The 25,106-nt window shown below is 49.4% G+C and overlaps 3 non-coding genes across 3 annotated transcripts; all 3 read left to right on the forward strand.

Moving 5' to 3' along the window:
• Positions 1–6,692: 6,692 nt before the first annotated feature.
• On the forward strand, positions 6,693–6,764 carry TRNAD-GUC (transfer RNA aspartic acid (anticodon GUC)). Its single transcript has one exon. It is a non-coding gene; the product is annotated as a tRNA-Asp (tRNA).
• Positions 6,765–8,870: 2,106 nt separating this feature from the next.
• On the forward strand, positions 8,871–8,942 carry TRNAD-AUC (transfer RNA aspartic acid (anticodon AUC)). Its single transcript has one exon. It is a non-coding gene; the product is annotated as a tRNA-Asp (tRNA).
• Positions 8,943–24,134: 15,192 nt separating this feature from the next.
• TRNAD-GUC (transfer RNA aspartic acid (anticodon GUC)) lies at positions 24,135–24,206 on the forward strand. Its single transcript has one exon. It is a non-coding gene; the product is annotated as a tRNA-Asp (tRNA).
• The last annotated feature ends 900 nt before the right edge of the window (positions 24,207–25,106 follow it).

A 25,106-nucleotide genomic window follows, 5' to 3' on the forward strand; every position in this document is an offset into this window, starting at 1 on the left:
CACAAGAAAAACCCCACCCCCCAGTGTGCCCTGTAACGCAACAACAACAACACAACAACAACAACAACAACAACCTATGTACAAATCGACAACCAACACAATAAAAGTCAACAACAACACACACAACACCTAGATAAGAAGCTATGTACAGCCCAACGAACAACACAATAAAAGCGAATTCCAGAAAATGAACGCGTCCAGTGTCTCTGCGACTACATGCAGTGACGAGGCGCTCCGGCCGCCTCGACTCCTCAATCGGTAGATCATAACAAGTAGCGCGACCTAGCGCGAGTCCGCCTGGTCGGTCCGTCGTATGGGACGGGACGCTGACGACCGTCCGGTGGCTCCGGCTGCTCTGGACGGCGTGGATCGGGCCTGGAAGGACCGGCCGCGCCGCGAAGATCCGGCCGCCGGTGGTCGGCAGCTGTCAGTTCCGAGACACCTGGGAGCGTATCAGGCGGAGACATGTGAGGATCAGGCAGAGACATTTCCCCCCTTGGATCGTCGGTCACGTCACATGCTCGGCCCTCACGACACAAAGGGAGGCCATATGGAGGCGAGAACGGTTTCAGTCGGGAGGGGTGGACGTACCAACGGCGCTTTCCCCATTTTATTTGAACGCACTGGGGGCGTGCAACCCGCACGACCTCCACGGGTCCCCGCCATGGCTTCAACAATTTAGGCGACGTAGCCAAAGGTGCCTGAGGGCAATGCAGCCAGGCCCTATCACCTGGTTTCCAGTCGTGCATGGACACCTTCCGTGCACGCAACCGCTCGTTTGCAATTTGGCGAGCCCGCGAATTAAGCCGTGCGGCCTCCCTTGCCTCTGTCAGCTTATGGATATTAAATTTAATATGTTCTGCCAATTTCGAATTTGTTCGTGGTGAGGACAGGCCCAGCTGCGTTTCCATGGGCGGGTCGGCTTCCCGACCGTACATCAGATAGAATGGGGAAAATCCCGTTGCTGAATGGGGGGCCATTCTATACGCGGCGAGGACCCCCGGGACCTGCAGGTCCCAATCAACATGTGCCTCACACACCTGCTGGCACAGCATAGAAGTCAAAGTCCTGTGGAGTCTCTCCACCATCCCGTCCGTCTGTGGGTGGTACGGGGAGGTACGCACCTTTTTAGTACCCAATAGGTCGCACACCTCTTGCAGCAATTTTCTTGAAAAAATTTTCCCTTGGTCGGTCAGCAAGCGTTCGGGAGCCCCCTTGTCCAGGACGTAGCCCTGGACAAAGGCGTCCGTCACAGCCGCCGCCGACTGGTTGGCGAGTGGCCACGCCATAGGCCACCGGGTAAAATATTCGACACCCACCAACAGGTACTTATTACCCCTAGGCGTGACTGGAAAAGGCCCCAAAATATCGAGCGCAACGAGCTCGTTAGTGCGCGAGACCTGAATAGATTGCAGCGGTGGATTAGATGCCACGGGCGGTGGTTTCCGTCTGGCGCAATCAACACATCCCTTTAGAATATTCACCACGTCACTCCCCATCCCCGGCCAATAATAGTCACGCTGAAGCAGAGCAAGCGTTTTGTTTACTCCCAAATGCAAGAGGCGTTCATGTGCGGCCAGGACAACTTTCCCCCTCACAGAGGAAGGCACCACAAGTGCGTGCCGCCGGGACAAACTATCCCATCTCATTAATAGGCCTTGATTAAGTACCCAGGAGCCAGTTCGCTCCCGGCCCTCCTCGGGACCCCCCACCCTGCGGCGCAATGCTAGCAGGGAGCTGTCTTCCATTTGGAAACGGCCCCACTCAATCAGCGACAGTGAGAGTAGCGAGTCCTCTCCCTCAGGGGTAGCGGGAACATCCCCGATTGGTGCACCCGCGGTCGCAGCCAACGCCCCCATACCTTCCCCAACTGTCGGTTTACAGCGCGCCGATCCCGATAAGCACGCACATTTGTGACAAGGCGACAATCGCGACAGGGCATCCGCGTTTGTGTGGCGCAACCCCTTACGGTATGTAGTCGTGAACTGATAGTCCTGGAGGACTTCCAACCACCGTGACAATTGGCCCGAGGGTTGGGCGACCCTCAATGAATACTGAAGCGCCGCGTGGTCCGTCCGGACCGTAAAGTGACGGTCATAGAGATACGGTCTAAATTGTTTTACAAAAAAAACAATAGCAAGCAGCTCGCGATGGGTGACGCAGTAGCGCTGCTCCGCCGGTGACAATACCCTGCTACCATAGGCGACCACCCTTTCGACTCCCCCAACGACTTGCGAGAGCACCCCCCCAATGCCCGTGTTGCTAGCATCCGTGTCTAGCAAGAAGGGACTCGCAAAGTCAGGATAACGCAAGGGTGGGGCACCCACCAAGGCGTCCCGGAGGGAGCAGAACGCGGCCTCCTCCTCCGGTCCCCATAGGAACTTGACTCCTTTTGCCGTTAGAGTGTGCAAGGGTTTTGCAATGGTGGCGAAATGCTCAACGAATCGGCGGTAATAAGAAGCAAAACCGGTGAAACTGCGCACGTCCGAAACTGACGTGGGGCGTCGGCCATGAACTGACACAGTCCGTCTTCGCGGGATCGGTAAAGATCCCCGAAGAGTCGACAATGTGGCCCAAGTATCTAACGGACTTACGAAGAAGGTGGCATTTGGCCGGTTTAAACTTTAAATTAGCCGATCGCATTCTCAAGAACACCCCTCTCAATCGCTGGAGGTGTTCCTCAAACGTCTTACTGAAAACAATGACATCGTCAAGGTAAATCAAGCACGTATCCCATTGCAAGCCCGACAAAACCAACTCCATAAGGCGCTGAAACGTCGCGGGAGCGGAGTGAAGTCCCATGGGTAACCGGTTAAACTGGAACAGGCCCCCTGGAGTCCGAAATGCTGTCTTAGGTTTAGACTCGTCGTCGAGTGGCAACTGCCAGAATCCCGATAATAAATCAAGAGTCGAAAAATATCGCGCACCAGACAATGCATCGAGGGACTCGTCCATTCTGGGGAGCGGATACGCGTCAGCCACAGAGATTTTATTCAGGCGACGGAAATCTACGCAAAATCGCAAGGACCCGTCCTGCTTTTTAACCAGCACAATAGGTGCTCCCCAAGGACTGGAAGAAGGCGAAATAATGTCGGCTTCCAGCATATCGTTGACGGCCAACTGAACGTGTTCCTTCTCAGCAGGACTCAGTCGGAAGGGATTTTGCCTGACCGGTGCCGCATCGCCCGTTTCAATATGGTGGCGTAACAGGTTCGTGCACCCAATGTCATACTTATGCTTACTGAACACATCAGAAAACTCTATCAGCAACGCACGCAGCGCACCCAACTGTACCGTTGACAAATCGTTCGAGTCCGCGCACAGCGAATCGACCCATCCAAGGTCCTCCCTCGCTGTAATGTTCAACGTGGGGCTCGGATCAACCTGCGCAACCAGCCGCTCTTCCGCAGGGACCCGTGCCGCGTGAGCTAGCACGGTGCCCTGCTGAATAACGGCCGGCCGCGACCCAGCGTTTAAAACCATCACAAACGGGTCCTTGTCAGCCCGAACCAAAGTGTGATCCACCGACAAATCGAGACTCCCGACAGCCCTATTTGAAGGACCCAAAAGCATGCCTTGTTCCGAGGTCTCCCCCACCCACGGTTTCCGCAACCGGAGGGGAATTAACATCTGTGAACCCGGGGGCACGTGCACGGTCTGTGTCGCCAACGCTTGTATCGTAGCGCACGCCGTCCGAATTTCAGTAGGGTTCGTCAAAAATGAAATACGGCGACCCGATGGTAGGTCAATGCAATGCTGATCGATGAGAATTTTAATGGGCATTTTAGCCAAAAAATCTGTGCCCAATAGACAAGGAACCGCCAAAGAAGAAGAAACGAAAACGGGTCCCAACAATTTTATATCTCCAATGCAAATGGACGCCCTAATCTGACCGATAATGCCAAACGATCCCCCATTAGCGGCGTAAAATGGCACGTCCACTGGGAGCAGCGGTCGACATTGGACGGGGAGAATGTTGTAAATGAGGTCCGATATAATAGTCGCCGACGCCCCCGTGTCCACTAACACCCTGACCTCGACCCCATCAATGAATCCCGTAACGACGGATGATCCCGCCGAGGCAGCCACTATTCTGTGCCCCAACTCCGACCATTTAATGTCCCCCCGGTCCCGGCCGAACCCCCCTCGCCGAACCGAATCCCCGAACCCTAACCGGCTCTCCTCCGCCGCAACGCGACGGCCCATGTGTGTCGTGCATGTAGGCCGAGCATGTGAGGTGCCGCGACTTGCCGGGGTTAGTAGGGACGACTTGGGGCCTTGGTCGTCGTCCAGCCGAGGTCCCATGGCGCGCTGACGTGGAGCGCGGCAACCGGACGCCACGTGGCCCCGGAGGCCGCAGTTATAACACGTGATGAGGGTCGTCGGAGATCTCGGTTGCTCCAGCTTGCGGGCCGATCGCAGAGGCGAATGACCCCCGACCTCCAGTCCCCCGGTCGTCCCGTGGTGAACGCCTCCTCTCGTGGGCTGACAACTTGGGGTTCGGTGACCACCGGGCCCGGAGCTGAGGCCACGGCAGCGTTGCAGACGACCCCCTGTTTACGTTGAAGGACCTCGTGCACCTGTATACTTGTTGCGACCCGCAAGGAAGAAATATCGATCTCGTCGGCCGTGTTGATGGGGACCCCCAGGTCCTGCGCCAACTTGAGCAGTTGCTCCAAGACCATCGCGTCCTGGCCCTCCTCGTCCATATGAGGGAACGCGGCGTCGGCGAGAGCCAGCAACGCCGTCCGGTAGGCGAGCACGGTCTCCATGTCCGCCTTCCGCCTTGCGTATAAATGATGGCGACACGCCGAGGGAGGTCCGTAGACCTTGGCCATGAGACCCAACGCGGCCTTAAGCGTGGAGCGGTCCGACCTCCGTGCTGACGTGAAGGCCACGATCGCGTTGTCGTCCAACATGGCAGGCAGTGCCCGCAGCGCCGTAGCGTCGGACCAGGCGGACATTTCCTGATGCGCCAGAAATCTGCGCTGGAATTGGCCCCAGTCCCCGCCATCCGCCTTGAAGGCTGACAATGTTGGAAGGCGCTGTTGAAAGATGAAGTCGTCCTCTGCCTCGTGGTTCCTCTCCGCCGCTCCGTCGGTGTGCGAGATGGCGGCCCCAATGGCGAGTGTCTGATGGCGGTCCACAGCGCGCATTGATGACGTAAGCGGGCGCGCTTGGAGAACCGCCGCCACGTGGTGCTCGCCGTTCCCACCAAAAGATGGCCGCGCAGTAGAAAGGGCGGGAATCCCCCAGTCATTTTGGCGGGAATCCGCGGGGCGACCCTGTTGAATGTCCGCCGACGTCCCCGCTCCTCCCGACGTGCTGATCTCCGCCAGGATGGACGCGGCGGCGAGCAGCAGCTCCGCCAGACGGGAGTGCGAACTCGCGGAGCACGGCTTCGGTCCCCGCTCGCTCGTCCGGCGCCCTCGGCGGATCCTGCGGCGTCGGAATTTCTTCTTCCTCACCCCCCGATGCCAGCTGGCCCGAGTCGTCAAGGTTATCCTCGTGGTCAATCTCGTGAGTCCGACGGGTCTTCCTTGTATCCATGCTTGGAAGACTGTTTCACTTGTGACGCCAGTTGAAGTATTAGAATGACGGCAGGAAACTCCTTGACGGGTAACACACTTTTTATTAAATCTTGACTTGTCACTATACAACGAGTGGTCTCTATTCCTCGGACGACACACACTTCACTCGACACGTGTAGTTACTATTCCTCCGGCTACACACACTTCACTTGACTCGTGTAGCTTCTATTCCTCCGGCTACACACACTTCACTTGACTCGTGTAGCTTCTATTCCTCCGGCTACACACACTTCACTTGACTCGTGTAGATTCTATTCCTCCGGCTACACACACTTCACTTGACTCTTGTAGCTTCTATTCCTCCGGCTACACACACTTCACTTGACCCCGTAACGTCCGTGGAGCCTACAGGCCCACCCCAGCTTGGGCGTGGGCCACAACCTCTGAGTCCCACGAGCCGGCCCTCTCACGGACGTTCGGCCCCGGGTCCCAGGGTTCTGCCTCCTCCTCCGTCTTCAGTCTTCGCTGGTACTCCCTCCCCGTGCGCCTGTGCGCATCCCCTTATATAGTCCCCGCTCATGGGAGACGGAGTGTATGCGGACCTCGACGTGAGCATCGCTCCTTAGTTGACCAATCACGACGCGCTGTTCCTACGATCCGTTTTCCCCAGCGCGTGTTACCACTACACAACCAATCACGCCGCGCTGCCACACGATCACTCACTCTCAAGCGCGTCACCGGCACACAGCCAATCACTACCACATAACCCATGACCCCGCGCTGACCCCTGATCCTTCACCGTCAGCGCGCGTCACCAACACACACAGCCAATCACTACGCGCTGACACACGATCCCTACCCCAGCGCGTATCACCACTACACATGTAACGCGGGAGACCAGGGTTCAATTTCCCGTCGGGGAGAGCAACTCTTTTTTAAAAAATGGCCACTGGCTCTCATTGTTATTACAATTTAAAAGGACTTGCTCTTGACTTTAATCACGTGATTTTCACCAATCGTTAGGTAACCTGCTGCTCTAACCAGCTTGAACTTTTAAAGATAAACCCCTCTTCATTTCAATCAGTAAAATGCCGAGAATATGGGTTCATTTCTACTTGTTATAATATCAGTCAATCTAGAATCAGTCGCATTCTGAGCGAGTCCTCGATAGTATAGTGGTTAGTATCCCCGCCTGTCACGCGGGAGACCGGGGTTCAATTCCCCGTCGGGGAGAGCAATACTTTTTAAAATGTTTTGGCGACTGGCTCTCATTGTTATTACAATTTAAAATCACTTGCTGTTCCCTTTTATAACGTTAATTTCACCAAACGTTAAATCACCTGCTGCACTCAAAAGCCTTAACTTTTAAAGATGAATCCTTCAACATTTCAAGCTATTATTTATTGAGTATTAGAGATTATTTCTAGATATAATTTCTGTCAATCACAAATCTGCCCCACTCTGACCGAGTCCTCGATAGTAACGTCGTTAGTTTCCCCACATGGAACGCGGGAAACCAGGGTTCAATTCCCCGTCGGGGAGAAAAAATCTTTTTAAATAAATGGCACTGGCTCTCATTGTTATTACAATTTATAAGGACTTGTTCTTGACTTCAATAACGTGATTTTCACCAATTGTGAAGTAACCTGCTGCTCTAACCAGCTTGAACTTTTAAAGATAAACCCCTCTTCATTTCAATCAGTAATATGCCGAGTATATGGGTTCATTTCTACTTGTTATAATTTCAGTCAATCTACAATCAGCCTCAATCTGAGCGAGTCCTCGATAGTATAGTGGTTAGTATCCTCGCCTGTCACGCGGGAGACCGGGATTCAATTCCCCGTCGGGGAGAGCTACGCTTTTAAATTATTTTGGCCACTGGCTCTCATTGTTATTACAATTTAAAATTACTTGCTGTCCCCTTTCATCACGTTAATTTCACCAAACGTTGAGTCACCTGCTGCACTCAAAAGCCTGAACTTTTAAAGATGACTCCTTCTTCATTTCAAACGATTATTTATTAAGTATTAGAGATTATTTCTAGTTATAATTTCATTTCTGTCAATCACAAATCTGCCCCACTCTGACCGTGTCCTCGATAAAGTCGTTAGGTTCCCCACATGTAACGATAGAGACCAGGGTTCAATTCCCCGTCGGGGAGAGCAACTCTATTTTAAAAAATGGCCACTGGCTCTCATTGTTATTACAATTTAAAAGGACTTGCTCTTGACTTTAATCACGTGATTTTCACCAATTGTTAAGTAACCTGCTGCTCTAACCAGCTTGAACTTTTAAAGATAAACCCCTCTTCATTGCAATCGGTAATATGCCGAGTATATGGGTTCATTTCTACTTGTTATAATTTCAGTCAATCTACAATCAGCCTCATTCTGAGCGAGTCCTCGATAGTATAGTGGTTAGTATCCCCGCCTGTCACGCCGGAGACCGGAGTTCAATTTCCTGTCGGGGAGAACTACTCTTTTAAAAAATTGTTTTGGCCTCTGGCTCTCCTTATTGTTATTACTATTTGAAATGACTTGCTCTTGACTTTATTCACGTGATTTTCCCTAATCTTTAGGTAACCTGCTGCTCTAACCAGCTTGAACTTTTAAAGATAAACCCCTCTTCATTTCAATCAGTAATATGCCGAGAAAATGGGTTCATTTCTACTTGTTATAATATCCGTCAATCTAGAATCAGTCGCATTCTGAGCGAGTCCTCGATAGTATAGTGGTAATTATCCCCGCCTGTCACGCTGGAGACCCGGGTTCAATTCCCCGTCGGGGAGAGCTACACTTTTTAAAATGTTTTGGCCACTGGATCTCATTGTTATTACAATTTACAATCACTTGCTGTTCTCTTTTATAACGTTAATTTCACCAAACGTTAAGTCACCTGCTGCACTCAAAAGCCTGAACTTTTAAAGATGACTCCTTCTTCATTTCAAACTATTATCTACTGAGAATATGAGTTTTTTTCTGTTATAATTGCTGTCAATCACGAATTAGCCCGACTCTGACCGAGTCCTCGATAGTAACGTCGTTAGTTTCCCCACATGGAACGCGGGAGACCAGGGTTCAATTCCCCGTCGGGAAGAACTACTCTTTTAAAAAATGTTTTGGCCTCTGGCTCTCCTTATTGTTATTACTATTTGAAATGGCGTGCTCTTGATTTTAATCACGTGATTTTCCCTAATCGTTAGGTAACCTGCTGCTCTAACCAGCTAAAACTTTATAGATAAACTCCTCTTCATTTCAATCAGTAATATGCCGAGTATATGGGTTCATTTCTACTTGTTATAATATCAGTCAATCTAGAATCAGTCGAATTCTGAGCGAGTCCTCGATAGTATAGTGGTTAGTATCCCCGCTTATCACGCGGGAGACCGGAGTTCAATTCCCCGTCGGGGAGAGATACACTTTTCAAAAGGTTTTGGCCACTGGATCTCATTGTTATTGCAATTCAAAATCACTTGCTGTTCCCTTTTATAACGTTAATTTCACCAAACGTTAAATCACCTGGTGCACTCAAAAGCCTTAACTTTTAAAGATGAATCCATCTTCATTTCAAACGATTATTTATTAAGTATTAAAGATTATTTCTAGTTATAATTTCTGTCAATCACAAATCTGCCCCACTCTGACCGAGTCCTCGATAGTAAAGCCGTTAGGTTCCCCAAATGTAACGCGGGAGACCAGGGTTCAATTCCCCGTCGGGGAGAGCAACTCTTTTTAAAAAAATGGTCACTGGCTCTCATTGTTATTACAATTTAAAAGGACTTGCTCTTGACTTTAATCACGTGATTTTCCCTAATCGTTAGGTAACCTGCTGCTCTAACCAGCTTGAACTTTTAAAGATAAACCCCTCTTCATTTCAATGGGTAATATGCCGTATATGTGTTCATTTCTACTTCTTATAATTTCAATGAATCTACAATCAGCCTCATTCTGAGCGAGTCTTCGATAGTATAGTGGTTAGTATCCCCGCCTGTCACGCGGGAGACCGGGGTTCAATTCCCCGTCGGGGAGAGCAACAGTTTTAAAAAAGAAATTGGCCACTGGCTCTCATTGTTATTACAATTTAAAATCACTTGCTGTTCTTTTTATAACGTTAATTTCACCAAACGTTAAATCACCTGCTGCACTCAAAAGCCTTATCTTTTAAAGATGAATCCTTCAACATTTCAAGCTATTATTTATTGAGTATTAGAGATTATTTCTAGTTATAATTTCTGTCAATCACAAATCTTCCCACTCTGACCGAGTCCTCGATAGTAAAGCCGTTAGGTTCCCCAAATGTAACGCGGGAGACCAGGGTTCAATTCCCCGTCGCGGAGAAAAACTCTTTTTAAAAAAAATGGACACTGGCTCTTATTGTTATTACAATTTAAATGGACTTGCTCTTGACTTCAATCACGTGATTTTCACCAATTGTGAAGTAACCGGCTGCTCTAACCAGCTTGAACTTTTGAAGATAAACCCCTCTTCATTTCAATCGGTAATATGCCGAGTATATGGGTTCATTTCTACTTTTAATAATATCAGTCAATCTAGAATCAGTCGAATTCCGAGCGAGTCCTTGATAGTATAGTGGTTAGTATCCCCGCTTGTCACGCGGGAGACCGGGGTTCAATTCCCCGTCGGGGAGAGCTACACTTTTAAAAATGTTTTGGTCACTGGCTCTCATTGTTATTACAATTTAAAATCACTTGCTGTTCCCTTTTATAACGTAATTTCACCAAACGTTAAATCACCTGCTGCACTCAAAAGCCTTACCTTTTAAAGATGAATCCTTCAACATTTCAAGCTATTATTTATTGAGTATTAGAGATGATTTCTAGTTATAATTTCTGTCAATCACAAATCTGCCCCACTCAGACCGAGTCCTCGATAGTAAAGTCGTTAGGTTCCCCACATGTAACGCGGGAGACCAGGGTTCAATTCCCTGTCGGGGAGAGCAACTCTTTTTAAAAAAAATGGCCACTGGCTCTCATTGTTATTACAATTTAAAAGGACTTGCTCTTGACTTTAATCACGTGATTTTCACCAATTGTGAAGTAACCTGCTGCTCTAACCAGCTCGAACTTTTAAAGATAGACCCCTCTTCATTTCAATCGGTAACATCCCGAGTATATGGGTTAATTTCTACTTTTTATAATATCAGTCAATCTAGAATCAGCCTCATTCTGAGCGAGTCCTCGATAGTATAGTGGTTAGTATCCCCGCCTGTCACGCGAGAGACCGGGGTTCAATTCCACGTCTGGGAAAGCAACTCTTTTTAAAAAGAAAATGGCCACTGGCTCTCATTGTTATTACAATTTAAAATTACTTGCTGTTCCCTTTTATCACGTTAATATCACCAAACGTTGAGTCACCTGCTGCACTCAAAAGCCTGAACTTTTAAAGATGAATCCTTCTTCATTTCAAGCTATTATTTACTGAGAATATGAGTTTTTTTTTTTTATAATTGCTGTCAATCACGAATTAGCCCCACTCTGACCGAGTCCTCGATGATAAAGTCGTTAGTTTCCCCACATGGAACGCGGGAGACCAGGGTTCAATTCCCCATCGAGGAGAGCTACACTTTTTAAAATGTTTTGGCCACAGGCTCTCATTGTTATTACAATTTAAAATCACTTGCTGTTCCCTTTTATAACGTTCATTTCACCAAACGTTGAATCACCTGCGGCACTCAAAAGCCTTAACTTTTAAAGATGAATCCTTCAACATTTCAAGCTATTATTTATTGAGTATTAGAGATTATTTCTAGTTAATATTTCTGTCAATCACAAATCTGCCCCACTCTGACCGAGTCCTCGATAGTAAAGCCGTTAGATTCCCCACATGTGAAGTATTTGAATGACGGCAGTAAACTCCTTGACGGGTAACACACTTTTTATTAAATCTTGACTTGTCACTATACAACGAGTGGTCTCTATTCCTCGGACGACACACACTTCACTCGACACGTGTTGTTACTATTCCTCCGGCTACACACACTTCACTTGACTCGTGTAGCTTCTATTCCTCCGGCTACACACACTTCACTTGACTCGTGTAGCTTCTATTCCACCGGCTACACACACTTCACTTGACTCGTGTAGCTTCTATTCCTCCGGCTACACACACTTCACTTGACTCGTGTAGCTTCTATTCCTCCGGCTACACACACTTCACTTGACCCCGTAACATCCGTGGAGCCTACAGGCCCACCCCAGCTTGGGCGTGGGCCACAACCTCTGAGTCCCACGAGCCGGCCCTCTCTCGGACGTTCGGCCCCGGGTCCCAGGGTTCCGCCTCCTCCTCCGTCTTCAGTTTTCGCTGGTACTCCCTCCCCGTGCGCCTGTGCGCATCCCCTTATATAGTCCCCGCTCACGGGAGACGGAGTGTATGTGGACCTCGACGTGAGCATCGCTCCTTAGTTGACCAATCACGACGCGCTGTTCCTACGATCCGTTTTCCCCAGCGCGTGTTACCACTACACAACCAATCACGCCGCGCTGCCACACGATCACTCCCTCTCAAGCGCGTCACCGGCACACAGCCAATCACTACCACATAACCCATGACCCCACGCTGACCCCTGATCCTTCACCGTCAGCGCGCATCACCAACACACACAGCCAATCACTACGCGCTGACACACGATCCCTACCCCAGCGCGTATCACCACTACATCACCCCCTCCCACATAGCTCGCAGCCAGCCCGGCTGCTAAACAACAACACAACACAACGTCAACACAAGAAAAACCCCACCCCCCAGTGTGCCCTGTAACGCAACAACAACAACACAACAACAACAACAACAACCTATGTACAAATCGACAACCAACACAATAAAATCTTCTTGGTTCTTTCGGTAAAGTCACGTAGAAGGGAAGTAATAAAATAATAAAAATAAAACATAATAAAACAATTCTCACGACGTTTCGGCCACAACGCAAGCAGCCATCCTCAGGCGAAGAATGAAACACCCCAAGCTTGGAGCGTATATTTAAGCTGGGTTAGAGGGGGGGGAGGTGGGAAGAAGAGCGCCTAAACAAAATAATTTGCATATCAAGAGGAATTCAGCATATGGAAAATGCGTAGGAGGTGGGCGGGGGGGGTTCCAAATCAATACTATGCCCGTGCATTATGCAGGATTAGCAGCATCAAAGGGGGGGGGGGGAAGGGGGGAGCATTAACAAAGGAAAGGAATGTTAATAGTATGTAGCTGTAGTTACTAAACAACCACGTAAAAAACTACAGTATAAACTGCATGACAAACTAAAGTATAAACTACATAGCATCATCAGTAAACTTACTATACTCTACAATAAGCTGAGTTACTAACAGTAAGTAATACATGAAAAATTCTACGTTGTAAAAAAGTTATATAATATGCTTCCATCTAAACTTTATTCTCTTACATCACACGCGTCTATACCGTACTATATACTTCCATAGGCAAAACCAACATTAAATTACATACTGTATTGCTATAAACCACCCTATACCTTATACATTTTTAATATAACACTATGTATTATTCTACCCACCCTAATGTGTATCAAAATGGTTTATTACGTCCTTCCAGTGATTGCTAAGCCAGAATCCATCTTCTCGGTTAAAATTGTCTCTGTGTTTGTAAATGTGGATCGCCTCATGTACGAATCTCTCATGATAGCCAGATGGCTTGCAGAGAACCTCTGTCTTGGAGAAGTCAATGTCATGTGAGCCCACTGAGTTGTAACAGTGATCTGCCACGGCTGAGGTGTTTGTCCTACAGTGTTTCAGGTCAGCTTTATGTTCACGGATGCGGTCCGAGACATGTCGTTTGGTTTCCCCAATGTAACTGCTACCACAGAGGCAACTTAGTTTGTAGACACCAGGGTACTGTATGTCTGGAACCACATCTTTTACAGACGGTACCAGATCACGGATTTTATGTACTGTGTTGAATCGGACCTGGATCTTGTGTTTAATCAGGATTTTGGAGATCTTTTTTGTGACCCCAGCAATGTAGGGTAAGGTAAGAAAATGATGGCAAGCTACCCTTTTTGGATGTCCTAATCAAAAGGAGACCTGATGGTTCAATGAGCCACTCTGTCTACAGGAAAGCCACCCACACGGATGCTTATCTAAAACCGGATTCCCACCACCATCCATCCCAGAAGAATTCCCTCATCAAGACTCTATATCATAGAGCCCAATGCATCTCCGACCATGAACACATTTCCAGTGAACTCAAACACGTACGCCAAGCTCTTAAGGCTAATGGTTACTCCGACTACACAATCCGCAAAGCCATCACTCCAACCACCAAGAAGGATCCTGTTGAGGAGCCTTTCAAGACCATCACCTTACCCTACATTGCTGGGGTCACAAAAAAGATCTCCAAAATCCTGATTAAACACAAGATCCAGGTCCGATTCAACACAGTACATAAAATCCGTGATCTGGTACCGTCTGTAAAAGATGTGGTTCCAGACATACAGTACCCTGGTGTCTACAAACTAAGTTGCCTCTGTGGTAGCAGTTACATTGGGGAAACCAAACGACATGTCTCGGACCGCATCCGTGAACATAAAGCTGACCTGAAACACTGTAGGACAAACACCTCAGCCGTGGCAGATCACTGTTACAACTCAGTGGGCTCACATGACATTGACTTCTCCAAGACAGAGGTTCTCTGCAAGCCATCTGGCTATCATGAGAGATTCGTACATGAGGCGATCCACATTTACAAACACAGAGACAATTTTAACCGAGAAGATGGATTCTGGCTTAGCAATCACTGGAAGGACGTAATAAACCATTTTGATACACATTAGGGTGGGTAGAATAATACATAGTGTTATATTAAAAATGTATAAGGTATAGGGTGGTTTATAGCAATACAGTATGTAATTTAATGTTGGTTTTGCCTATGGAAGTATATAGTACGGTATAGACGCGTGTGATGTAAGAGAATAAAGTTTAGATGGAAGCATATTATATAATTTTTTACAACGTAGAATTTTTCATGTATTACTTACTGTTAGTAACTCAGCTTATTGTAGAGTATAGTAAGTTTACTGATGATGCTATGTAGTTTATACTTTAGTTTGTCATGCAGTTTATACTGTAGTTTTTTACGTGGTTGTTTAGTAACTACAGCTACATACTATTAACATTCCTTTCCTTTGTTAATGCTCCCCCCTTCCCCCCCCCCCCTTTGATGCTGCTAATCCTGCATAATGCACGGGCATAGTATTGATTTGGAACCCCCCCCGCCCACCTCCTACGCATTTTCCATATGCTGAATTCCTCTTGATATGCAAATTATTTTGTTTAGGCGCTCTTCTTCCCACCTCCCCCCCTCTAACCCAGCTTAAATATACGCTCCAAGCTTGGGGTGTTTCATTCTTCGCCTGAGGATGGCTGCTTGCGTTGTGGCCGAAACGTCGTGAGAATTGTTTTATTATGTTTTATTTTTATTATTTTATTACTTCCCTTCTACGTGACTTTACCGAAAGAACCAAGAAGATGAATCCCTGCAGTCACGAAAGCTTTAAATCGAAACACAATAAAAGTCAACAACAACACACACAACACCTAGATAAGAAGCTATGTACAGCCCGACGAACAACACAATAAAAGCGAATTCCAGAAAATGAACGCGTCCAGTGTCTCTGCGACTACATGCAGTGACGAGGCGCTCCGGCCGCCTCGACTCCTCAATCGGTAGATCATAACAAGTAGCGCGACCTAGCGCGAGTCCGCCTGGCCGGTGCGTCGTATGGGACGGGACGCTGATGACCGTCCGGTGGCTCCGGCTGCTCTGGACGGCGCGGATCGGGCCTGGAAGGACCGGCCGCGCCGCGAAGATCCGGCCGCCGGTGGTCGGCAGCTGTCAGTTCCGAGACACCTGGGAGCGGATCAGGCGGAGACATGTGAGGATCAGGCAGAGACATTTCCCCCCTTGGGTCGTCGGTCACGTCACATGCTCGGCCCTCACGACACAAAGGGAGGCCATATGGAGGCGAGAACGGTTTCAGTCGGGAGGGGTGGACGTACCAACGGCGCTTTCCCCATTTTATTTGAACGCACTGGGGGCGTGCAACCCGCACGACCTCCACGGGTTCCCGCCATGGCTTCAACAATTTAGGCGACGTAGCCAAAGGTGCCTGAGGGCAATGCAGCCAGGCCCTATCACCTGGTTTCCAGTCGTGCACGGACACCTTCCGTGCACGCAACCGCTCGTTTGCAATTTGGCGAGCCCGCGAATTAAGCCGTGCGGCCTCCCTTGCCTCTGTCAGCTTATGGATATTAAATTTAATATGTTCTGCCAATTTCGAATTTGTTCGTGGTGCGGACAGGCCCAGCTGCGTTTCCATGGGCGGGTCGGCTTCCCGACCGTACATCAGATAGAATGGGGAAAATCCCGTTGCTGAATGGGGGGCCATTCTATACGCGGCGAGGACCCCCGGGACCTGCAGGTCCCAATCAACATGTGCCTCACACACCTGCTGGCACAGCATAGAAGTAAAAGTCCTGTGGAGTCTCTCCACCATCCCGTCCGTCTGTGGGTGGTACGGGGAGGTACGCACCTTCTTAGTACCCAATAGGTCGCACACCTCTTGCAGCAATTTACTTGAAAAATGTTTCCCTTGGTCGGTCAGCAAGCGTTCGGGAGCCCCCTTGTCCATGACGTAGACCTGGACAAAGGCGTCCGTCACAGCCGCCGCCGACTGGTTGGCGAGTGGCCACGCCATAGGCCACCGGGTAAAATATTCGACACCCACCAACAGGTACTTATTACCCCTAGGCGTGACTGGAAAAGGCCCCAAAATATCGAGCGCAACGAGCTCGTTAGTGCGCGAGACCTGAATAGATTGCAGCGGTGGATTAGATGCCACGGGCGGTGGTTTCTGTCTGGCGCAATCAACACATCCCTTTAGAATATTCACCACGTCACTCTCCATCCCCGGCCAATAATAGTCACGCTGAAGCAGAGCAAGCGTTTTGTTTCCTCCCAAATGCAAGAGGCGTTCATGTGCGGCCAGGACAACTTTCCCCCTCACAGCGGATGGCACCACAAGTGCGTGCCGCCGGGACAAACTATCCCATCTCATTAATAGGCCTTGCTTAAGTACCCAGGTGCCAGTTCGCTCCCGGCCCTCCTCGGGACCCCCCACCCTGCGGCGCAATGCTAGCAGGGAGCTGTCTTCCATTTGGAGACGGCCCCACTCAATCAGCGACAGTGAGAGTAGCGAGTCCTCTCCCTCAGGGGTAGCGGGAACATCCCCGATTGGTGCACCCGCGGTCGCAGCCAACGCCCCCATACCTTCCCCAACTGTCAGTTTACAGCGCGCCGATCCCGATAAGCACGCACATTTGTGACAAGGCGACAATCGCGACAGGGCATCGGCGTTTGTGTGGCGCAACCCCTTACGGTATGTAGTCGTGAACTGATAGTCCTGGAGGACTTCCAACCACCGTGACAATTGGCCCGAGGGTTGGGCGACCCTCAATGAATACTGAAGCGCCGCGTGGTCCGTCCGGACCGTAAAGTGACGGCCATAGAGATACGGTCTAAATTGTTGTACAAAAAAAACAATAGCAAGCAGCTCGCGACGGGTGACGCAGTAGCGCTGCTCCGCCGGTGACAATACCCTTCTACCATAGGCGACCACCCTTTCGACTCTCCCAACGACTTGCGAGAGCAACCCCCCAATGCCCGTGTTGCTAGCATCCGTGTCTAGCAAGAAGGGACTCGCAAAGTCAGGATAACGCAAGGGTGGGGCACCCACCAAGGCGTCCCGGTGGGAGCAGAACGCGGCCTCCTCCTCCGGTCCCCATCGGAACTTGACTCCTTTTGCCGTTAGAGTGTGCAAGGGTTTTGCAATGGTGGCGAAATGCTCAACGAATCGGCGGTAATAAGAAGCAAAACCGATGAAATTGCGCACGTCCGAAACTGACATGGGCGTCGGCCATGAACTGACACAGTCCGTCTTCGCGGGATCGGTAGAGATCCCCGAAGAGTCGACAATGTGGCCCAAGTATCTAACGGACGTACGAAGAAGGTGGCATTTGGCCGGTTTAAACTTTAAATTAGCCGATCGCATTCTCAAGAACACCCTTCTCAATCGCTGGAGGTGTTCCTCAAACGTCTTACTGAAAACAATGACATCGTCAAGGTAAATCAAGCACGTATCCCATTGCAAGCCCGACAAAACCAACTCCATAAGGCGCTGAAACGTCGTGGGAGCGGAGTGAAGTCCCATGGGTAACCGGTTAAACTGGAACAGGCCCCCTGGAGTCCGAAATGCTGTCTTAGGTTTAGACTCGTCGTCGAGTTTCAACTGCCAGAATCCCGATAATAAATCAAGAGTCGAAAAATATCGCGCACCAGACAATGCATCGAGGGACTCGTCCATTCTGGGGAGCGGATACGCGTCAGCCACAGAGATTTTATTCAGGCGACGGAAATCTACGAAAAATCGCAACGACCCGTCCTGCTTTTTAACCAGCACAATAGGTGCTCCCCAAAGACTGGAAGAAGGCGAAATAATGTCGGCTTCCAGCATATCGTTGACGGCCGACTGAACGTGTTCCTTCTCAGCAGGACTCAGTCGGAAGGGATTTTGCCTGACCGGTGCCGCATCGCCCGTTTCAATATGGTGGCGTAACAGGTTCGTGCACCCAATGTCATACTTATGCTTACTGAACACATCAGAAAACTCTATCAGCAACGCACGCAGCGCACCCAACTGTACCGTTGACAAATCGTTCGAGTCCGCGCACAGCGAATCGACCCATCCAAGGTCCTCCCTCACTGTAATGTTCCGCGTGGGGCTCGGATCAACCTGCGCAACCAGCTGCTCTTCCGCAGGGACCCGTGCCGCGTGAGCTAGCACGGTGCCCTGCTGAATAACGGCCGGCCGCGACCCAGCATTTAAAACCATCACAAACGGGTCCTTGTCAGCCCGAACCAAAGTGTGAGCCACCGACAAATCGAGACCTCCGACAGCCCTATTTGAAGGACCCAAAAGCATGCTTTGTTCCGAGGTCTCCCCCACCCACGGTTTCCGCAACCGGAGGGGAATTAACATCTGTGAACCCGGGGGCACGTGCACGGTCTGTGTCGCCAACGCTTGTATCGTAGCGCACGCCGTCCGAATTTCAGTAGGGTTCGTCAAAAATGAAATACGGCGACCTGATGGTAGTTCAATGCAACGCTGATCGATGAGAATTTTAATGGGCATTTTAGCCAAAACATCTGTGCCCAATAGACAAGGAACCGCCAAGGAAGAAGAAACGAAAACGGGTCCCGACAATTTTATATCTCCAATGCAAATGGACGCCCTAATCTGACCGATAATGCCCAACGATCCTCCATTAGCGGCGTAAAATGGCACGTCCACTGGGAGCAGCGGTCGACATTGGACGGGGAGAATGTTGTAAATGAGGTCCGATATAATAGTCGCCGACGCCCCCGTGTCCACTAACACCCTGACCTCGACCCCATCAATGAATCCCGTAACGACGGATGATCCCGCCGAGGCAGCCACTATTCTGTGCCCCAACTCCGACCATTTAATGTCCCCCCGGTCCCGGCCGAACCCCCCTTGCCGAACCGAATCCCCAAACCCTAACCGGCTCTCCTCCGCCGCAACGCGATGGCCCATGTGTGTCGTGCATGTAGGCCGAGCATGTGAGGTGCCGCGACTTGCCGGGGTTAGTAGGGACGACTTGGGGCCTTGGTCGTCGTTCAGCCGAGGTCCCATGGCGCGCTGACGTGGAGCGCGGCAATCGGACGCCACGTGGCCCCGGAGGCCGCAGTTATAACACGTGATGAGGGTCGTCGGAGATCTCGGTTGCTCCAGCTTGCGGGCCGATCGCAGAGGCGAACGACCCCCCGACCTCCAGTCCCCCGGTCGTCCCGTGGTGAACGCCTCCTCTCGTGGGCTGACAACTTGGGGTTCGGTGACCACCGGGCCCGGAGCTGAGGCCACGGCAGCGTTGCAGACGACCGCCTGTTTACGTTGAAGGACCTTGTGCGCCTGTATACTTGTTGTGACCCGCAAGGAAGAAATATCGATCTCGTCGGCCGTGTTGATGGGGACCCCCAGGTCCTGGGCCAACTTGAGCAGTTGCTCCAAGACCAACGCGTCCTGGCCCTCCTCGTCCATACGAGGGAACGCGGCGTCGGCGAGAGCCAGCAACGCCGTCCGGTAGGCGAGCACGGTCTCCATGTCCGCCTTCCGCCTTGCGTAAAAATGATGGCGACACGCCGAGGGAGGTACGTAGAACTTGGCCATGAGACCCAACGCGGCCTTAAGCGTGGAGCGGTCCGACCTCCGTGCTGACGAGAAGGCTGCGAGCGCGTTGTCGTCCAACGTGGCAGGCAGTGCCCGCAGCGCCGTAGCGTCGGACCAGGCGGACATTTCCTGATGCGCCAGAAATCTGCGCTGGAATTGGCCCCAGTCCCCGCCATCCGCCTTGAAGGCTGACAATGTTAGAAGGCGCTGTTGAAAGATGAAGTCGTCCTCTGCCTCGTGGTTCCTCTCCGCCGCTCCGTCGGTGTGCGAGATGGCGGCCCAATGGCGGGTGTCTGATGGCGGTCCGCAGCGCGCGTTGATGACGTAAGCGGGCGCGCTTGGAGAACCGCCGCCACGTGGTGCTCGCCGTTCCCGCCAAAAGATGGCCGCGCAGTAGAAAGGGCGGGAATTCCCCAGTCATTTTGGCGGGAATCCGCGGGGCGACCCTGTTGAATGTCCGCCGACGTCCCCGCTCCTTCCGACGTGCTGATCTCCGCCAGGATGGACGCGGCGGCGAGCAGCAGCTCCGCCAGACGGGAGTGCGCCTCGCGGAGCACGGCTTCGGTCCCCAATCGCTCGTCCGGCGCCCTCGGCGGATCCTGCGGCGTCGGCATTTCTTCTTCCTCACCCCCCGATGCCAGCTGGCCCGAGTCGACAAGGTTATCCTCGTGGTCAATCTCGTGAGTCCGACGGGTCTTCCTTGTATCCATGCTTGGAAGACTGTTTCACTTCTGACGCCAGTTGAAGTATTTGAATGACGGCAGGAAACTCCTTGACGGGTAACACACTTTTTATTAAATCTTGACTTGTCACTATACAACGAGTGGTCTCTATTCCTCGGACGACACACACTTCACTCGACACGTGTAGTTACTATTCCTCCGGCTACACACACTTCACTTGACTCGTGTAGCTTCTATTCCTCTGGCTACACACACTTCACTTAACTCGTGTAGCTTCTATTCCTCCGGCTACACACACTTCACTTGACTCGTGTAGTTTCTATTCCTCCGGCTACACACACTTCACTTGACTCGTGTAGCTTCTATTCCTCCGGCTACACACACTTCACTTGACCCCGTAACGTCCGTGGAGCCTACAGGCCCACCCCAGCTTGGGCGTGGGCCACAACCTCTGAGTCCCACGAGCCGGCCCTCTCACGGACGTTCGGCCCCGGGTCCCAGGGTTCCGCCTCCTCCTCCGTCTTCAGTCTTCGCTGGTACTCCCTCCCCGTGCGCCTGTGCGCATCCCCTTATATAGTCCCCGCTCACGGGAGACGGAGTGTATGCGGACCTCGACGTGAGCATCGCTCCTTAGTTGACCAATCACGACGCGCTGTTCCTACGATCCGTTTTCCCCAGCGCGTGTTACCACTACACAACCAATCACGCCGCGCTGCCACACGATCACTCCCTCTCAAGCGCGTCACCGGCACACAGCCAATCACTACCACATAACCCATGACCCCGCGCTGACCCCTGATCCTTCACCGTCAGCGCGCGTCACCAACACACACAGCCAATCACTACGCGCTGACACACGATCCCTACCCCAGCGCGTATCACCACTACACATGTAACGCGGGAGACCAGGGTTCAATTTCCCGTCGGAGAGAGCAACTCTTTTTTAAAAAATGGCCACTGGCTCTCATTGTTATTACAATTTGAAAGGACTTGCTCTTGATTTTAATCACGTGATTTTCACCAATCGTTAGGTAACCTGCTGCTCTAACCAGCTTGAACTTTAAAAGATAAACCCCTCTTCATTTCAATCGGTAATATGCCGAGTATATGGGTTCATTTCTACTTTTTATAATATCAGTCAATCTAGAATCCGTCGCATTCTGAGCGAGTCCTCGATAGTATACTGTTTAGTATCCCTGTCTGTCACGCGGGAGACCGGGGTTCAATTCCCCGTCGGGGAGAGCTACACTTTTTAAAATGTTTTGGCCACTGGCTCTCATTGTTATTACAATTTAAAATCACTTGCTGTTCCCTTTTATAACGTTAATTTCACCAAACGTTAAGTCATCTGCTGCATTCAAAAGCCTGAACTTTTAAAGATGACTCCTTCTTCATTTCAAACGATTATTTATTAAGTCCTAGTTACAATTTCTGTCAATCACAAATCTGCCCCACTCTGACCGAGTCCTCGACAGTAAAATCGTTAGGTTCCCCACATGTAACGCGGGAGACCAGGGTTCAATTCCCCGTCGGGGAGAGCAACTCTTTTTAAAAAAATGGCCACTGGCTCTCATTGTTATTACAATTTAAAAGGACTTGCTCTTGACTTTAATCACGTGATTTTCACCAATTGTTAAGTAACCTGCTGCTCTAACCAGCTTGAACTTTTAAAGATAAACCGCTCTTCATTTCAATCGGTAATATGCCGAGTATATGGGTTCATTTCTACTTCTTATAATTTCAGTCAATCTACAATCAGCCTCATTCTGAGCGAGTCCTCGATAGTATTGTGGTTAGTATCCCCGCTTGTCACGCGGGAGACCGGGGTTCAATTCCCCGTCGGGAGAACTCTTTTAAAAAAGAAAATGGCCACTGGCTCTCATTGTTATTACAATTTAAAATTACTTGCTGTTCCCTTTTATCACGTTAATTTCACCAAACGTTGAGTCACCTGCTGCACTCAAAGCCTGAACTTTTAAAAATGAATCCTTCTTAATTTCAAGCTATTATCTACTGAGAACATGAGTTTTTTTCTGTTATAATTGCTGTCAATCACGAATTAGCCCCACTCTGACCGAGTCCTCGATAGTAACGTCGTTAGTTTCCCCACATGGAACGCGGGAGACCAGGGTTAAATTACCCGACGGGGAGAACTATTCTTTTAAAAAATGTTTTGGCCTCTGGCTCTCCTTATTGTTATTACTATTTGAAAGGACTTCCTCTTGACTTTAATCACGTGATTTTCCCTAATCGTTAGGTAACCTGCTGCTCTAACCAGCTTGAACTTTTAAAGATGAACCCCTCTTCATTTCAATCGGTAATATGCCGAGTATATGGGTTCATTTCTACTTGTTATAATATCAGTCAATCTAGAATCAGTCGCATTCTGAGTGAGTCCTCGATAGTAATGTGGTTAGTATCCCCGCCTGTCACGCGGGAGACCAAGGTTCAATTCCCTGTCAGGGAGAGCAACTCTTTTTAAAAAGAAAAAGGCCACTGGCTCTCATTGTTATTACAATTTAAAATTACTTGCCGTTCCCTTTTATAACGTTAATTTCACCAAACGTTAAGTCATCTGCTGCACTCAAAAGCCTGAACTTTTAAAGATGACCCCTTCTTCATTTCAAACGATTATTTATTAAGTATTAGAGATTATTCCTAGTTACAATTTCTGTCAATCACAAATCTGCCCCACTCTGACCGAGTCCTCGATAGTAAAGTCGTTCGGTTCCCCACATGTAACGCGGGAGACCAGGGTTCAATTCCCCGTCGGGGAGAGCAACTCTTTGTAAAAAAATGGCCACTGGCTCTCATTGTTATTACAATTTAAAAGGACTTGCTCTTGACTTTAATCACATGATTTTCACCAATTGTTAAGTAACCTGCTGCTCTAACCAGCTTGAACTTTTAAAGATAAACTCCTCTTCATTTCAATGGGTAATATGCCGAGTATATGTGTTCATTTCTACTTCTTATAATTTCAATGAATCTACAATCAGCCTCATTCTGAGCGAGTCCTCGATAGTATAGTGGTTAGTATCCCCGCCTGTCACGCGGGAGACCAGGGTTCAATTCCCCGTCGGGGAGAGCAACACTTTTAAAAAAGAAATTGGCCACTGGCTCTCATTGTTATTACAATTTAAAATCACTTGCTGTTCCCTTTTATAACGATTATTTCTCCAAACGTTAAATCACCTGCTGCACTCAAAAGCCTTAACTTTTAAAGATGAATCCTTCAACATTTCAAGCTATTATTTATTGAGTATTAGAGATTATTTCTAGTTATAATTTCTGTCAATCACAAATCTTCCCACTCTGACCGAGTCCTCGATAGTAAAGCCGTTAGGTTCCCCAAATGTAACGCGGGAGACCAGGGTTCAATTCCCCGTCGCGGAGAAAAACTCTTTTTAAAAAAATGGCCACTGGCTCTTATTGTTATTACAATTTAAAAGGACTTGCTCTTGACTTCAATCACGTGATTTTCACCAATTGTGAAGTAACCGGCTGCTCTAACCAGCTTGAACTTTTGAAGATAAACCCCTCTTCATTTCAATCGGTAATATGCCGAGTATATGGGTTCATTTCTACTTTTTATAATATCAGTCAATTTAGAATCAGTCGAATTCCGAGCGAGTCCTCGATAGTATAGTGGTTAGTATCCCCGCCTGTCACGCGGGAGACCGGGGTTCAATTCCCCGTCGGGGAGAGCTACACTTTTTAAAATGTTTTGGCCACTGGCTCTCATTGTTATTACAATTTTAAATCACTTGCTGTTCCATTTTATAACGTTAATTTCACCAAACGTTAAGTCACCTGCTGCACTCAAAAGTCTGAACTTTTAAAGATGACTCCTTCTTCATTTCAAACGATTATTTATTAAGTCCTAGTTACAATTTCTGTCAATCACAAATCTGCCCCACTCTGACCGAGTCCTCGATAGTAAAGTCGTTAGGTTCCCCACATGTAACGCGGGAGACCAGGGTTCAATTCCCCGTCGGGAAGAACTACTCTTTTAAAAAAGAAAATGGCCACTGGCTCTCATTGTTATTACAATTTAAAATTACTTGCTGTTCCCTTTAATCACGTCAATTTCACCAAACGTTGAGTCACCTGCTGCACTCAAAAGCCTGAACTTTTAAAAATGAATCCTTCTTCATTTCAAGCTATTATCTACTGAGAATATGAGTTTTTTTCTGTTATAATTGCTGTCAATCACGAATTAGCCCCACTCTAACCGAGTCCTCGATTGTAAAGTCGTTAGGTTCCCCACATGTAACGCGTGAGACCAGGGTTCAATTCCCCGTCGGGGAGAACTACTCTTTTAAAAATGTTTTGGCCTCTGGCTCTCCTTATTGTTATTACTATTTGAAAGGACTTGCTCTTGACTTTAATCACGTGATTTTTCCTAATCGTTAGGTAACCTGCTGCTTTAACCAGCTTGAACTTTTAAAGATAAAACCCTCTTCATTTCAATCAGTAATATGCCGAGAATATGGGTTCATTTCTAGTTGTTACAATATCAGTCAATCTAGAATCAGTCGCATTCTGAGCGAGTCCTCGATAGTATAGTGGTTAGTATCCCCGCCTGTCACGAGGGAGACCGGGT

Source organism: Lampetra planeri, chromosome 66 (genome assembly GCF_965212315.1).
Source record: "Lampetra planeri chromosome 66, kcLamPlan1.2.h2, whole genome shotgun sequence".
NCBI lineage: Eukaryota > Metazoa > Chordata > Hyperoartia > Petromyzontiformes > Petromyzontidae > Lampetra > Lampetra planeri.